At 40.6% G+C, this 14390-nt stretch overlaps 1 protein-coding gene and 1 long non-coding RNA gene across 2 annotated transcripts in view; one reads left to right on the top strand and one right to left on the bottom strand.

Moving 5' to 3' along the window:
• Positions 1-14390, bottom strand: part of RASGEF1A (RasGEF domain family member 1A) — a 215449-nt gene that overhangs the window by 125477 nt on the left and 75582 nt on the right. The window lies entirely within an intron of this gene.
• The window catches only part of LOC132592175 (uncharacterized), an 89983-nt gene that overhangs the window by 32643 nt on the left and 42950 nt on the right, over positions 1-14390 (top strand). Inside the window, exon 2 of the long non-coding RNA XR_009557635.1 lies at positions 5589-5673. This is a non-coding gene — a long non-coding RNA (uncharacterized LOC132592175). The remainder of the gene's footprint in view (positions 1-5588; positions 5674-14390) is intronic.

Genomic DNA, 14390 nt, shown 5'->3' with positions numbered 1-14390 from the left:
CAGCACAGGCTCCTCCTGAGCATGAGAGGAGGAGGAGCCACTGGCCATTGAAGGCACACACGTGATGTGACCCCAGGCCCACTCAGTCTAGGGTGCAATTCAGTGCCTCTGCCCTGGGATCAGGTTGAAGGAGCCAGCCAAGTGCTTTCAGTAACTCCCACTTTCTGTACTTGCGCACCAATTATGATGCACTAATTTCATATGAGTTGTGCTTGCATTGAGAAAATGAGGAGGCAAGAAACCTGATCATCAATTTGTTAATTAGGAGTTTGCTCTGTTCACTTCTTAGGTGGCAGCTTTGAACCTATGATAAGCTTAGCAAGTAATGTACTAAAGTTAAGTGTATTGCAATATAGAAAACCCCCTTAAGTAACTGCTTGTACCCTTGTTAACTGACAGCTCAGACTTGAGAAAGCCAGCATTATGGCAAAAGCACCAATAATAGCACTGGGATAACCTTCTAATCCCCCTGCACATTTCTAGAAACAATGCTTTAGAAGACTCCAGCTGTCAGTCTAGGTCTGTCAACCTAAGATGCCAAGACAGAGAAGGTTAGACGTGTGATCATTTATTTTTTTTGAGGAGGGAAGGGTGAGAAATAACAGAAACCTACCAATTATTCAGTGTTCTACTATAGGCTGAATGTGACATTAGCAACCAGCATCAAACTGCACATTGCAGCTTTGGTTATTTAACCAGCCCAGCCTAACTTGGTATGTTTAATCAGTTATTATGTCCCCCGTTTTGTAAACAATTTACATCCATAGCAGCTTCCATTTAATAAAATGAAATAACACCAATCACTAAATAATTTTAAATGAATAAAAATGCAATTCAAAACTTTTGCAGTTGCAACTACAAACTATTAGAGCAACATATAAAACAGTTTCAAAGAGTGGTAAAGCTCTTAAATAAGTGAGTAACCATTGTACAATGGATAAATACCAATTAAAACTAATAAAAGTATATTCATTACAACAGGCTTTCTCCAGAATAGGACTGTGCAAGCACATTGTCTAAATCACGCATCCCCAAACTTCGGCCCTCCAGATGTTTGGATTACAATTCCCATCTTCCCTGACCACTGGACCTGTTAGCTAGGGATTATGGGAGTTGTAGGCCAAAACATCTGGAGGGCCGAAGTTTGGGGGTGCCTGGTCTAAATCCTGAATCAAATTGGGCCTATTTGTACCAAATCTGAATCACATCAAACCAGATACAGTAGCTATTTACTAGGCTCAGTGGACCCACCAGATACATATCAGGCTCGGTGCTGTTCTAGACCTCAAAACAGTCTCTGAAAAGGTCAGCCAGATGTTTCTAAAGTGTTATTAATGACAACACCAGGGTGCGGGGAGGTGGAAAGCTGGATTTCACTTATTGGAAGATGCTGCAGAGTTTGGCGGGATGTTGCTCCTGGCTGCGCGGTGTCTCCCAATGTTGCCCTGGGCCGTGTAGCATTAGGAGAAGCTGCCCGGACCAACACAACCTGGTGTGCAAATGTTGGATTGGGAGGAGGAGGATGCAACAGCCGTCACACATGCAATGCACACACTGTGTGCATGATGCTAGCTCCTCCTCCCCCCGGGTTGGGTGCAACTCAGCACCTGTGGCCATAATAAAATCACCAAATTAGAAGGCAGGGGGAAATGCAAAAGGGAATGCCTGCTGGTAAGAATGGAAAAGAGAAACGTTGCTAATCGTAAATCCAAATATATGCGGATGTAAACTTCTCTGGTTTAATTCAAATGGGGAGGGCAGGTGGATTGACAGCTAAATTCTGCTCAAATGTGGATAAGCCTTTAACACGAGAAATCTAGTTCTTGCGGAGGTGGTAAACCTATGTCTTGATAGTAACGACTTCAGAGAACAGGTATGGGTTCACATGATAGAATACTCCCTCACGCAAACCAAGACTCCTGAACATGGGAAAGTAGCATGTTTATTCTGCTGATCATCTCAGAAAAACATCTCTGTGGCTCTACTTTGGTTTCACTTCTTCCCATTATGACTTTTGCAGTTGATTTTTTTTTTTGGCAGCGGGTTATAGGCATTTGCAGGCAATCTGCAGCTCCTCTGAACCACATAGACAGACACACAGCTGTGATTCAGCAAGCCATAGTCTTTGAGTTGGAACAATACTAGAGGACTATTTTTTCAAAAGCCTTGCCAAGGTTTCTGTCTGCCCTGCTGTGCCAATGCTGGTTAGTGGCCTAGCTAGAACTACCTTAGGGTATCTTTTGTTTGCATGGCCGAATTTTCCATACATCCCCAACAGGAAATATGATTGCTGCTCTTTTCATCTGGCTGTCAAATGTTTGCATCCTGCAGTTACCTTGAATATCCCCTCATTATTTCCCAGCCATGCGTACAGTTCAACACTGAGCCACATATTTTTGTTTCAAATGTATGCATTGTGTTTTGTAGTCGCTCTCCCTCTTGAAAACTGATGCAAATTTAGAAAAACACATGGTGTTTATAAAAATACTCAAAGCAATTGGCAATGAAAATTAAAAATTAAAAGCTAAGAACAACAATGAAATGTGCATACCATAAATATTTAAGTTAAACCACCATTACCACCAATAACTAAGGAACTTGACAGCAATAGCTGGGGAAAGCTCTTAAGAACAAAAAGTCTTCATGTGTTGTTGAGAAGAACATAAAGGAAGTAGTTTGTTGAAATGCCCTTTTTAGAACATTGTGTGAAAATTCCTGTGTACCTTTGAGTTTTACTGAAACTGAGGGTAGTTTGAAAGAAGACAACTTCAAACCATGGTTCATGAAGAAGTTTTGCTTAAACCAAATTCAGATTCATCTAAGGAAATAAAGCAGTTGCATAATGAAGCACAGATATGTTGGCTTTATTTGGGTGTTTTTGGTTTCTAAACTAAGTTTGTGGTATGCTTTTGTAGCCAAAGATCGAACCAATCCATTGTAAACTGCCTACCGGTAGTAAACCATTAATAGAAGATTGGTCCTTGTGGGGTTTTTTTTTTTGGGGGGGGGGGAGAATGGCAAAGCAGTGGCAGGCAAAATAAAATAAAATAAATGTACGAAGATGTGGGTTTCATTTGTTTTTGGGGAAAGGAAGATGGGGAAAGGTGCATTCTGGTGAATGTGATTAAGTTCTCACCCCCCTCTGAACTCTGTAAAATACATCACAAAAGATGTCTATGTGCAGAAGTCAGCCGGTTCACTGCACGAGAACAATGCATAATGATTGCTTTTCTGCTATTATTGTTAACATCAACATTCATTTATGCACAGCACTTTGTCAATAGAATGCTTTTCGGAATCAACTGACAAACTAGAGCTGGTCAAATTGGTGCTGCTGTTACTTGCTTGGCACACGTCTCCCTCACCCCCCCCCCCCCCCGGTGTACGTTCAATAGGGAAATAATAGTCTCCTCTCAGCAGAAGCAAAATTCACAGGGAATTTGGGAGGTTCTGTTTTGGCAAAGCACCTGTTATTTTCATTTAAAACTGAAACTTTAAGATCATTGAAATTGTTCCCAAGCAGTGCTATTTTTCCAGAAAAAGAGGTGCCGGAACTCACCATGAACGCTTTCCTTGTTCTCTTATAATGGCAATGGCGCCCACTTGAGAGGTTCCAGAGATGAGTTCCAGCGAGTTCCATCTGGAAAAAAGCCCTGTCCCCAAGGATTTTGGCAGCTTGATCCTCCCACCAAATCATACCTGCCAAGTTCCTGCCGGAAAAATAAGGGATCGGCAGACCGGAAGTAGCGCTGCCGCCATTTTGGAACTGGGCAGAACAGCATCGGAAGTCAGTTCTGAGCATGCTCCGCCCAGTTCCAAAATGGCCGCCACGCCAGAAATCGCTTCTGCGCATGTACAGAGACTCAAGACGTGCAGAAGGAGCCTCCCCCGGACGGTAAGTAAACCGGGGGAAAACAAAAAAATCCGTTTTTCCAGCTGGGAACGGCTGGAAAAACGGGGGTTTCCTGGGGAATACGGGAGACTTGGCAGCTATGCTATGCACCAAATTTTTCCCGTGGTGCAATTCAGTACAAAGTCAGCTCTGCTGCCTGAAGCAATGGCTTCACCTAATGCATGGACTGTTCCTGCTGGAGATACACTGGATATATCAAATGATGCCTCCACCTGGTGTCAGGTATGAGTGTGGCTGCTATTATTGTGTGCTGGCCATGCATGTGGCTTTGACATGGAGGCGTTAGCTCATACATCTGATGCTTCCATGCAATTTCATCCTGGTCTTAAGGTTGCCAATAACCCCATGCAATTCCAGGGAAGCTACAAACCATTTGAAGTGTCCCTGTGCCAGTTTATTTACATGCTCCCATGTATCTTATCATAGTCATTAGCGTTGTTTGTTTAGTTATTTAGGGTATTAACTCGATCCATCCAGGAAGTTATAAGCGGTAATCATATTTTAAAGGAGAGGGCTGGCGCTCGTGTCTGAAATGTTGGAGAGCCACTGCCAGTCAGTGTAGACATGACCAAACTAGATGGCCCATCGGTCTGACGCAGCATAAGGCAGTTTAATATGTTCCCATGGAAGGAGTGGCTTATGAAAGCATTTAGGACCTTGTCTATTGGACCCAGAACTTTGCATTGTGCCTGAAACCCCAAGCAAGGTGTATTCACTTAGGAAGTCAGAATTCAGGGAGTTGGTGTTGCAAAAGGTGCAGCAGCCTCCAAACCGTCTTAGAAGTTAGTCATGAATATAGTATCACAGGAAACTTATCCATGAGATTATGGATTATTTATTTAGTCATTATTTATTTATTTCATAAAAATTTATATACTGTTGGATTGTAAAGACAAACAAACCTCAAAGTGGTTATGTTTGCCTATTTCTAAATGCAATTCTAAATGCAACATTGCAGTAAGAGGAAAAGCTTTCTGATCCTACCTCTTTGCCAATGGTTGTTATTTCAATTTTCCTAACAATAATTAATTAATTCACCTGGATTTGCCTTTAATTTGGTTGCTCTCATCCAGGCCCCTGCAGTTTTCAGATATGCAATCATCTTTCTATAAAAGAAAGATTAGTGCGTGTTTCGAGTGTGAGCAGCTGCTGTCTAGCACCCTTTCCCTTGGAGTAAAGGTGTTGATAATGCCAGGTGTCAAAAGGCCGAGCTTTTCCTGGCTGGTTTTCAGCAGCCAGAATTGGGCCTGGGTCCAATTTGCATGTAGCCAGTTCCCAGTAGACTGACTGAGTTCACTGTTTGCTTGAACCTGTCCACCCAGAGCTCTGTTAATAGATGATTTCCAATGAAATATTCACAGAAAGGAAAAATCCAAAGCTTGTGAAAACCGAGGAGGAATTCTAAAAAATACCTTAACAAGTACAGTATTCAGGACAAATTGTTCACATTCTTTGCTTAGCTCCATAGAATTAGTGCGGTTGCTTTGCAGCTTCTCACTGGTACTGTATGATTTCAATGCTTGGTAAATATGTTTTGTCTTCTGCTAATCCACCGCCATTTTGTGTGACTAGACTTCTAAATAGGTTGAAGTAAGATAACCTACATTGTTTGAATAAGAAAATGTTTTTTTTTACATTTGTTCTATTTAAGAGGCTTTCATGATGTTTCTTACAGGTTCTTCAAAAGTAGGAAGGAATCAATGGGCAGATGGGATGCTTGCAGAGAAAATATGTTGCAGAATATAGATGTCTTGGAGAAGGTAAGTGGAAACTGTTGAACAAAGGCTTTCCTTAATGAAGAGCTGATATTATTCATACAATTATGAATCACAGTTGTGCCTTAGGTGAAATTACAAATAAGCCTATTGGCTGCTCCTCAGGAGAAGCATCTGAGGAATTTTAGAGGAACCAAAGCAGTTTTGATCAAATGAATGCAATTTCTGAGAGGGGTTTTGCACATCCCTAGTCAAAATGTGCTGCAGCGTACTGTCTATTCCAGGGATCCCCAAACAAAGGTGTGGGGGCCGGATACGGCCCAATCGCCTTCTAAATCCGGCCCGCGTACGGTCCGGGAATCAGCATGTTTTTACATGAGTAGAATGTGTCCTTTTATTTAAAATGCATCTCTGGGTTATTTGTGGGGCATAGGAATTTGTTCATATTTTCCCCCAAAATATAGTCCGGTCCTCCACAAGGTCCTCCCTGCTGAAAAAGTTTGCTGACCCCTGGCTATTCTTTAATAAAATATGTTTCTTGCATTTATGAGAATCTATTTGTAACACCAGCACTGAGGGAAATGCACCGGCTGCCAATATGCTACTGAGCCAAATTTCAGGTCTTATTATTATATACAGTAATTAAATAACCTAGGGCCCAGATCATCTGAGAACTCTCCTTATCCCATATGTGCTTGCCTGCTCCTGTGCTCAACTACAGAGGCTCTTTTTGCTGTTCTGCTGGGACAGGAGGTTCATTGTAACTTCCAACTTCCAACTTTCAACATCCAAGACTTAAAACACCTGAACTAGTTTCCAGGTTGTTGGAAGCCACATGGAGCCATGATTTTCATTCCAAAGAGGCATTTTCACTGCTGAGCTGTATCTCACTGGGGGAGTTGAAACAAAGTGTTGGTGCTGAGCTTTAAAGCCCTAAATGGCCTCAGTCCAGTATACCTGAAGGAGCGTCTCCATCCCCATTGTTCAGCCCGGACACTGAGGTCCAGCGCCGAGGGCCTTCTGGCGGTTCCCTCGTTGTGAGAAGCCAGGTTACAGGGAACCAGACAGAGGGCCTTCTTGGTAGTGGTGCTCACCCTGTGGAACGCCTTCCCATCAGATGTCAAAGAGAAAAACAACTACCAGATTTTTAGAAGACATCTGAAGGCAGCCCTGTTTAGGGAGACTTTTAATGTTTAATAGATTATTGTATTTTATTTTTCTGTTGGAAGCTGCCCAGAATGGCTGGGGCAACCCAGCCAGATGGGCAGGATATAAATAAATTATTATTATTATTATTATTATTATTATTTTATTTATTATTATTACAGGTGAAACTCAGAAAATTAGAATATCATCAAAGTGCATTTATTTCAGAAATGCAACTTATTATTTTTTATTTTCTTTTAATTTTTACAAATGCTTTCTTTTGGAAATTCCACAGTAATAAAACAAATAGTTACAATAATACAAAAATAAACAAAAAATAAACCGCCTAATGACAAATAATTACAATTACAACAAATAAAGGCTTGACATATCTTGCTTTGCATGTCATGCATCTTTCTTGTATATTGGTTTCACCTTTTAAGTTGCATTACTGAAATAAATGCATTTTTCGACGATATTCTAATTTTCCGAGTTTCACCTGTATTATTATTATCTTGTACTTATGAGATCCCTAGCAAGATACTGATATGTGTTGAAGGATTTTTGTTAGAAAGGCGGAGAATGGCCTCTGGAAATTCAGTTGTCATTTGTTCATTTTGGATTGACAGAACTTGGCTTGATGGGCCATTGCACTAGCTTTTCATATGGCCATTCTTTATAGCCCCAGATACACTGCAGTGGCAGGGAGTTAAGTTTTGTCTTGTGGATCAGGCCACTCATTTTGTATTGAACATTACTCATCAGTTCCAAAAAATGGTCAGAGGCTAGAAAACTCCCTTGTCATCCCCCCCCCCTTTAATGCTGACAGAACAAGACTAAGAAGTAACTCAGAATTATCCCTTGGATGTGTTTGACCTCTGAGGCCTCTGCTTGGCTCAGCCTGCCCCAAGGTTGCTCCTATCTGTTTTGATAAGTTTTTATTCTTTTGTTGTAACCCTTATTTCAGGACCAGGGACAGTTCTAGCTGCTTTATCACTGATGCCAGTGGTATTTCCAGGGCCTGGTAGTTCACTGACCTTGGTTTTATGTAACTGGCAGATGGAGAATCGGAAGACCTTGTTATCTATTGTTTCTTGTTTATTTTCTTTTCCTTTTCCTCCTTCTTGCTTCTCTTTCTCTCCTCCTTTTCTTTCCTTCCCCCCTTTCTTCATTGATGTCCTCTACTTGGGGCCTTTATTGGGGTCCAGGGATTGTACACTCATGGGGGTGGTACATGGCTGATGGGGGGCCTGGGGTAGAAGGCAAAGAAACATTGGTCTCCCAGGGTGGGGAGCTGGGAGGAGAAAGGAAAGATTACCTTCTGTGGGTGGTAAGGGTTAAGAACAACCTTTAAAAGAGGACTCCATATTCTAGTTTTTCATTTTGTAGCCGTTTTTGTTTGTTTACATATTTTTTTTCCATATTGTGTCATGAAAAAATAAATAAAATCTTAATACCAAAAAAGGGTTCATTGCCCTTGGTTGGTTTTGAGACTTTAATACAAATTGGAACCTCTATCACTAGTTTCTGGACATTTATTGTAGATGGGAGTTCTGCAATTTTATATGAAAAATAGTCTCTCTAAATGTAAATTAGATTTTTGTATTCTGTTTGTATTCTTGGTTTTATCGTTAGACAACTCTTATCTTCATTAAGGAGTTGTTTATTTCTGTGTATTAATTAAAAAGGCATTAATATGCATATGGATATAAAACACTTGCTGAATGATAGCAAAAGTTCTCATATTCCCCTTGGAGTATGCATTATAAGCACAATTCTTTTAAATGTTTCTTAGTCGGGCATTATTTATTACCCTAAACTTAAGACAAAGGGAGAGTGCTAAGGCTGATTATTGCTTGGGTCTTCAGTGCTAATTGAGTTATTTAACTCAATTGCTATATGTCATCTTTTTAATAACTTAAAAACCAACTCCTGTGGATATTCTATTTTTTTTAACAGTCTAAACATATGGTCTTTTAAAAATCTGGCTGTTTGCTATACACATTTTAACATAACAATTAACTAGCTGATGCACAAACACACTCTCTTAGGCTTTGCCTCATCTATTCTGTATGTATGCCTTGCTTTTCTTTTCCAACAGGAAAAAAAAACCTTCAAAGGATACACATTACAAGTAAATTTCCATTGTCCTTTCCCATCCCTCTCTGCTTCTTCCACCCCATTTGAATGGATCAAATCATGGTTTGGGGTGGAGATTTAGCCATAGTTTCCCAATCAACAAACCCTGGAAGTTCTGCATTACAGCACATGGGGTAAGGGCTGAGAAGGAGGAAGTATGCTAGTGAATTCTCATCCTTGACGCAGTAAAGCATGTTTTATTGGGCTGAGTTTGCTATGTCTTAGCTGAGCATTTATATCTATATTCCCAGTAATAATAATAATAATAATTAATAATAATAAATTTTTATTTATACCCCACCCTCCCCAGTCAAAAACCAGGCTCAGGGCGGCTCACACCAACAGAACCACAACAAAACATAAAAACAATTATTTTTATTATACAATTTATACAATTGTTTTTTATAACAAAATTAGTAGAAAAGTTAAATCTCTAACATTCCGTGAGCCAACCCATTTTATACATATGTTAGCCACTGTCTCTTTACTGGCTAAATGCAATACAGTATAACAATGCATCCGCCCATATTACTATTTATTGCCTTGATGGCATGTAAGACCCAGCACATAAGAGCACTCTGTGCAAAGGCTTCCAGGTGCAAATTTGATTGAATACAAATAACCTCTAAATGGGAAGATCTGTGATTAGCCTGAACTTTGATTGCTAATATATTCCAACATCACAGTTTCCTACAAAAATGATGAAGAAACTAATCAGGTTTGAATTATTTCTGCTTTACCAAAAAAACTGTAAAAAAAACCAAACCCTGTTACAATTGGGAGAGTAGATGAAAGATGTGTGCCACAAATCACTTAAGCCACTCAACTTAATTCATTTAAGGGTTGCACTCTGGCAGCCTGGTTATATGAGGGCAAGCTACTCAGCATTCCAGTCTACCTTCATATTCTGTGGTTCATATTAGCCCATTGCTTGCTTACTGAGCTCTATCTCCAGTAAGTTGCTGCAGTCCCAGCAATGTGGTATATATTTTTCTCTCTCAAAATAATTTTATCCAAATCAATTTAGAAGGAGAAAGATCATACAGGATGTATAATAACAGAAATTTAAAAACAAGACAAAAAACAAAAAAAGTTCTGCCCTGGATCAACTTTCCAAAACTCTTTCAAGGGCAGCCCCCTCACCCCAAATGCACTGCTGTAGCTCAATAATGAGGTGGCAGAAGTATGAATAGCAGCTGCCTGGTCCCAATTGCTGTGAAACATAGCACTATCACTTTGATGTCTGTTGGTGCTCTGTGGGGGTTGTTTGCAGTTGTTGGCACTCATGTTTTGGATGAGTGTTTGTGGTTTTTTAGTTGCAATGCCTCCTCAGGGCATTGAGAACACTTGTTCCTGTTGTAAGTAGGATACCATGCCATCCATAGCATGACTTTTCCCTGCCCTTCTTGGGTGGTTTTCCAGATCTGCTTGAAAGTGTGTTTTGTAGACTCTGAATAAACTGCTTCTAGTTCATCAGAAAATCAGGGCTTGATTTTCTAGGTGTGCTTGGAAGAAAGCTGGATATGCACATAGGCAGCTATGTTGTGATAGCTCAGTTGGTAAGAGCATGAGACTCTTAATCTCAAGGCTGTGAGTTTGAGCCCCATATTGAGCAAATGATTCCTGCATTGCAGGGGATTGGACTTAGATGATCCTTATGGGCCCTTCCAGCTCTATGATTCCATGAAATGGAGCTACCTTATTGTTGAGTTCCATCAGCACCAGCCAGCATGACCAATGATCAGGGATGATCAGAGCTGTAGTCCAAAAAATGCGGATGGCACCAGACTAGTCTCATCTCACTGACAATATCTGTTCAGGGTCTCAAAAGGGGGTCTTAATAGCTCTGCTGAGACCTTTTTATTGGAGCTGGCAGGGATAGAACCTGTGAGATTCTGCATACAAAGTATCTGCTCTGCCCCTGAGCTGTGGTGCCTTGGGATGAATTGCCTTATATCTTGTGAAGCTATTTTTGCAATAGAATTTATCTATCTGTCCTATAGGCTGAAATCACCCATAGTAAAGGGCCACACTGAGACAACATAGAGCATAAATCAACAGATGATAACTCACTTATTGATTGTTGCTTTGCTGCTCAGAGTTGCTTGAATTGATTTGTTGTTCAAGTTGACTTTTCAGGACTGGCCCTACCATTAAGCAAAGTGAGGCAACTGTCTCAGGCAGTAATGCTGAGTGGTAGTAGGATATTCCCCCTGAGCAGTACCTTTCTATTGGAGGACAGGGCTGTGTGTGCCATACAACCTATAATGCACCCTGTAACTAGTCTCTTTTCTCATGTGCCCCTATAGAAGTAAGATTCAGCTGTCAGTCCAGTTGGCTTCTATATGTTGAGTGTATGTATGTCCTTCACCCCAACAGCTAAATGTCATGGGCAAACCCTGGACCCATCTGTCAAGCTGCTTATTACCTCACCCCAGTGGCGGATCTACATTTTTGGAGCCCTGAAACTTGAACTGTTTTGGGGCCCCCTCAGCAACCAGCAACAAGGTCTGGGTAACCACTGTTATATTTTCCAATGGGGTGCTTCCATAACAGATCACTTTTTTAAAAAATAACTACTACATCTCAGATTTTGATTAAAAGTGCTGTACTAGATTATCTCACATGTCAAAGTCACTGATGTGAACAAAATTTTCCTATGCCTTATAGTTATCGCATTAGTGCAACATTCTACCTTTACAACATCTGTGCTACTGACTCTCAAATTTTGGGATTGTTGAAATATATACAACAATAATGTAATCAATGTGCATTGTGCAACCCAACTTGGGTCTACTAGACTCAAAGCTTTTAATCAATGTGGACTTGAAATTTACTGCATGGGAATTCTAGGAATCCCAGATAGACTGCAATCTATTGTGGCAGCTCTCCCATCTATCAGCCGTTGCACTGACTGCTGCTCTGGAGTGACTTTGAAAAGTAAATATCTTGAATTCATCAAGAGGTTTGTTTCACTGCCACATTCTCTTCTATTACAGCTTTGATAGAACAGCATCCCTAGAGATCTGTAAAAGGCACTAAGTTTCCGGGATGATGAATTGAACAAGGCAAAAGTACATCAAAACCACAGCACTCTGAGGAGAGCATGTTGAGAAGGGGTGGGGTGGACTAGAATGCTGGTGGGGGCAATGAAAGAATATTTTTATGGTCTGTTTGAGTTGCTTATTGTTTCCTTACGGAATGTTGAAAAGGATAAAATGGATCAAAATAAATCAAGGTGAGCAAAATAGGGTGACAAGCTTTCTCTGCATTTGAGATTTGCAATATCCTTAAGTGGTAATTTCAGTCACAGGTGGTATGGCTCTGTTTGTGTTTTGTTTGACTCAACACCAGCAAAGGGGCCACTCTTTTTTCCTTCTGATTTTTCTCTTACCAAGTACTTCAGCCATTTCTCCAGGACTTATTGCAGTGGTTCACCTCTCAGAAAATAGCGGCCTTCTTTACATTAGGCAGCTCTTGCTTAGCTTTTGTCCTGCCCCAGTGTGTGACGATGGATTTCAACTTGTAACATAATAGGCAGCTGAATGGTTTGAAGGGTAGAGTCATTGATTGATTGATTGATTGATTAAATTTCTATACCACCCTTCATCCATGGCTCACTGTGCATTTTACAATATAAAAACACATACCATAGTAAAAACCAAAAATACCACCCTGGTTTAAAAGGCTATAAATGGTTTAATTCATCTGGCATGTTTTGTTTTTGAGAAGCCCATTCGGATTCTTAGCAATCATAGCATCCCTTTATAGGTGTGTGCAGACCAACCATTTAATTACCTGTTCTTGGACCTTTTCTGGTATTGATGTCAAGCTAACTGGTTTTTAGTTACCTGGATTTCCCCCCACCCTGTTTTGAAGATGGGAACAATCTGCAGGGACCTTTCCTGTTCTCCAGGAAGGCTCCAATATTGTAGACAGAGTCTCTTACATCTGAAAGCTGCTTTGGTACCCTTGGGTGCAGCTCATGATGGAGATCTGAATTCATTTCTCTACCACCTCCTTTCCCAGCCTGGGCTACAGCTCCCACCTTGCATCATTTATTCTGTCACCACCAGGTTGGGCACTGCTTTCCTTTTGGGTGAAGACAGACGCGGTGGTGTTGAGCAGTTCTGCCTACTCTTTGTCAACCAATCACATTTCTCCATCTTCTCCATGCCAGGGATCCAAAACTTGCTTGTTCTTCCTGTTGTTTCAAACATAGCTGAAGAAGTCTTTTAAATTGTTTTCAACTCTTCCAAACCTGAATTCATTCTGAACTTTGGCCCGCCTGACCTTCTCCCTGCAACTCGTGTATGCTCTTCTTTTGTGATTTCTCCTTTCTTCCATTTCTTATGCATTCTTATACATCAGTAAAGTTCTATGAATTGTTACTACAGTTATTTACTACTCTGCGACTATTTCTTTTATTTGAAGTACATATCTGAGCATGTGATTTCCCCACCAGGTTGAACCCTCACTGGGTTTTTCCTTTTTGGGGCTAAATGAACATCATCTACAAGGAATTGATTGGCTCAGTCTCATATATAGAGAGGGGGGGGAGATTTCAATTTTATTTTTTGTACACTTGAATATTTAAATACTTCCCCATAATTTCTCCCAGGTGTTCATTTCTATATCATGCCCTGTATCCCTTGCCCAATGGATAGTAGATGATTTTACCAATTCATCTTTTGTCTCCCATTCTAATAATAGTTTATACATTTTGGAGATTACTTTTTCTTTACTGTCAACAATCTCTTTTTCAGACTGTGAACTTTGGGTCAAATTTTACCACATCATTTATTTGATGATACTGTAACCCTGTTATTGTCTCTTATATTTTCTTCTCCTCTACTTAGGATTTATGTACAGATTTTTAGGTTTATTTGCAAGAGAGAGAGAGAGAGAGAGAGAGCATGAGCATGCAATATAAGGCACAAAAATCTGGTCTCCTACCCTCACCCAAGACTTTCCTTAATCTTGACATTGTTTACCACTGTCAATTCAGTTTTCCAGCCAGCTGTTTATTTTCCAAACTGACCTTCTTCCATCTTTTGGTTTACCTTGTTCTGTCAGGTAATCAACACTAGAACCAATAAAATCCAGATTTTGTCAGGTTTCATGCAGACCCGCCCATAATTTGCTGGGTTCTCCTCCTACCATTAATATTCCAGGCTCCTTCAGGCTCTCCATGGAATCTGCTTCTGCCCTGGCTCTGCCTGATTTGGTTCTACTTGTGCCCACCCTCAGGTTATTGGTAGCCTTTTCAAAATGGGGAGCAGAATTATTCGCATGTTGTGTCAGTAATCTGCTGTCAATGACGCAGGAGATGGAACAAGAGTGGACTGTGATGTGACGCCAGGCTTAGCAGACCATGTTTGAAGTAGAAGCACCCTTATTTGATATTCTACACTGGTAACAGGGGCTCAATCATTTTTGACTGTCCAGGATGCAAATCCTAAGATACAAGCTCTTCA

Source organism: Zootoca vivipara, chromosome 5 (genome assembly GCF_963506605.1).
Source record: "Zootoca vivipara chromosome 5, rZooViv1.1, whole genome shotgun sequence".
In the NCBI taxonomy this organism is placed as follows: domain Eukaryota; kingdom Metazoa; phylum Chordata; class Lepidosauria; order Squamata; family Lacertidae; genus Zootoca; species Zootoca vivipara.
Note: the sequence above shows the minus strand (reverse complement) of the source record. Positions and strands in the feature narration are given on the sequence as shown.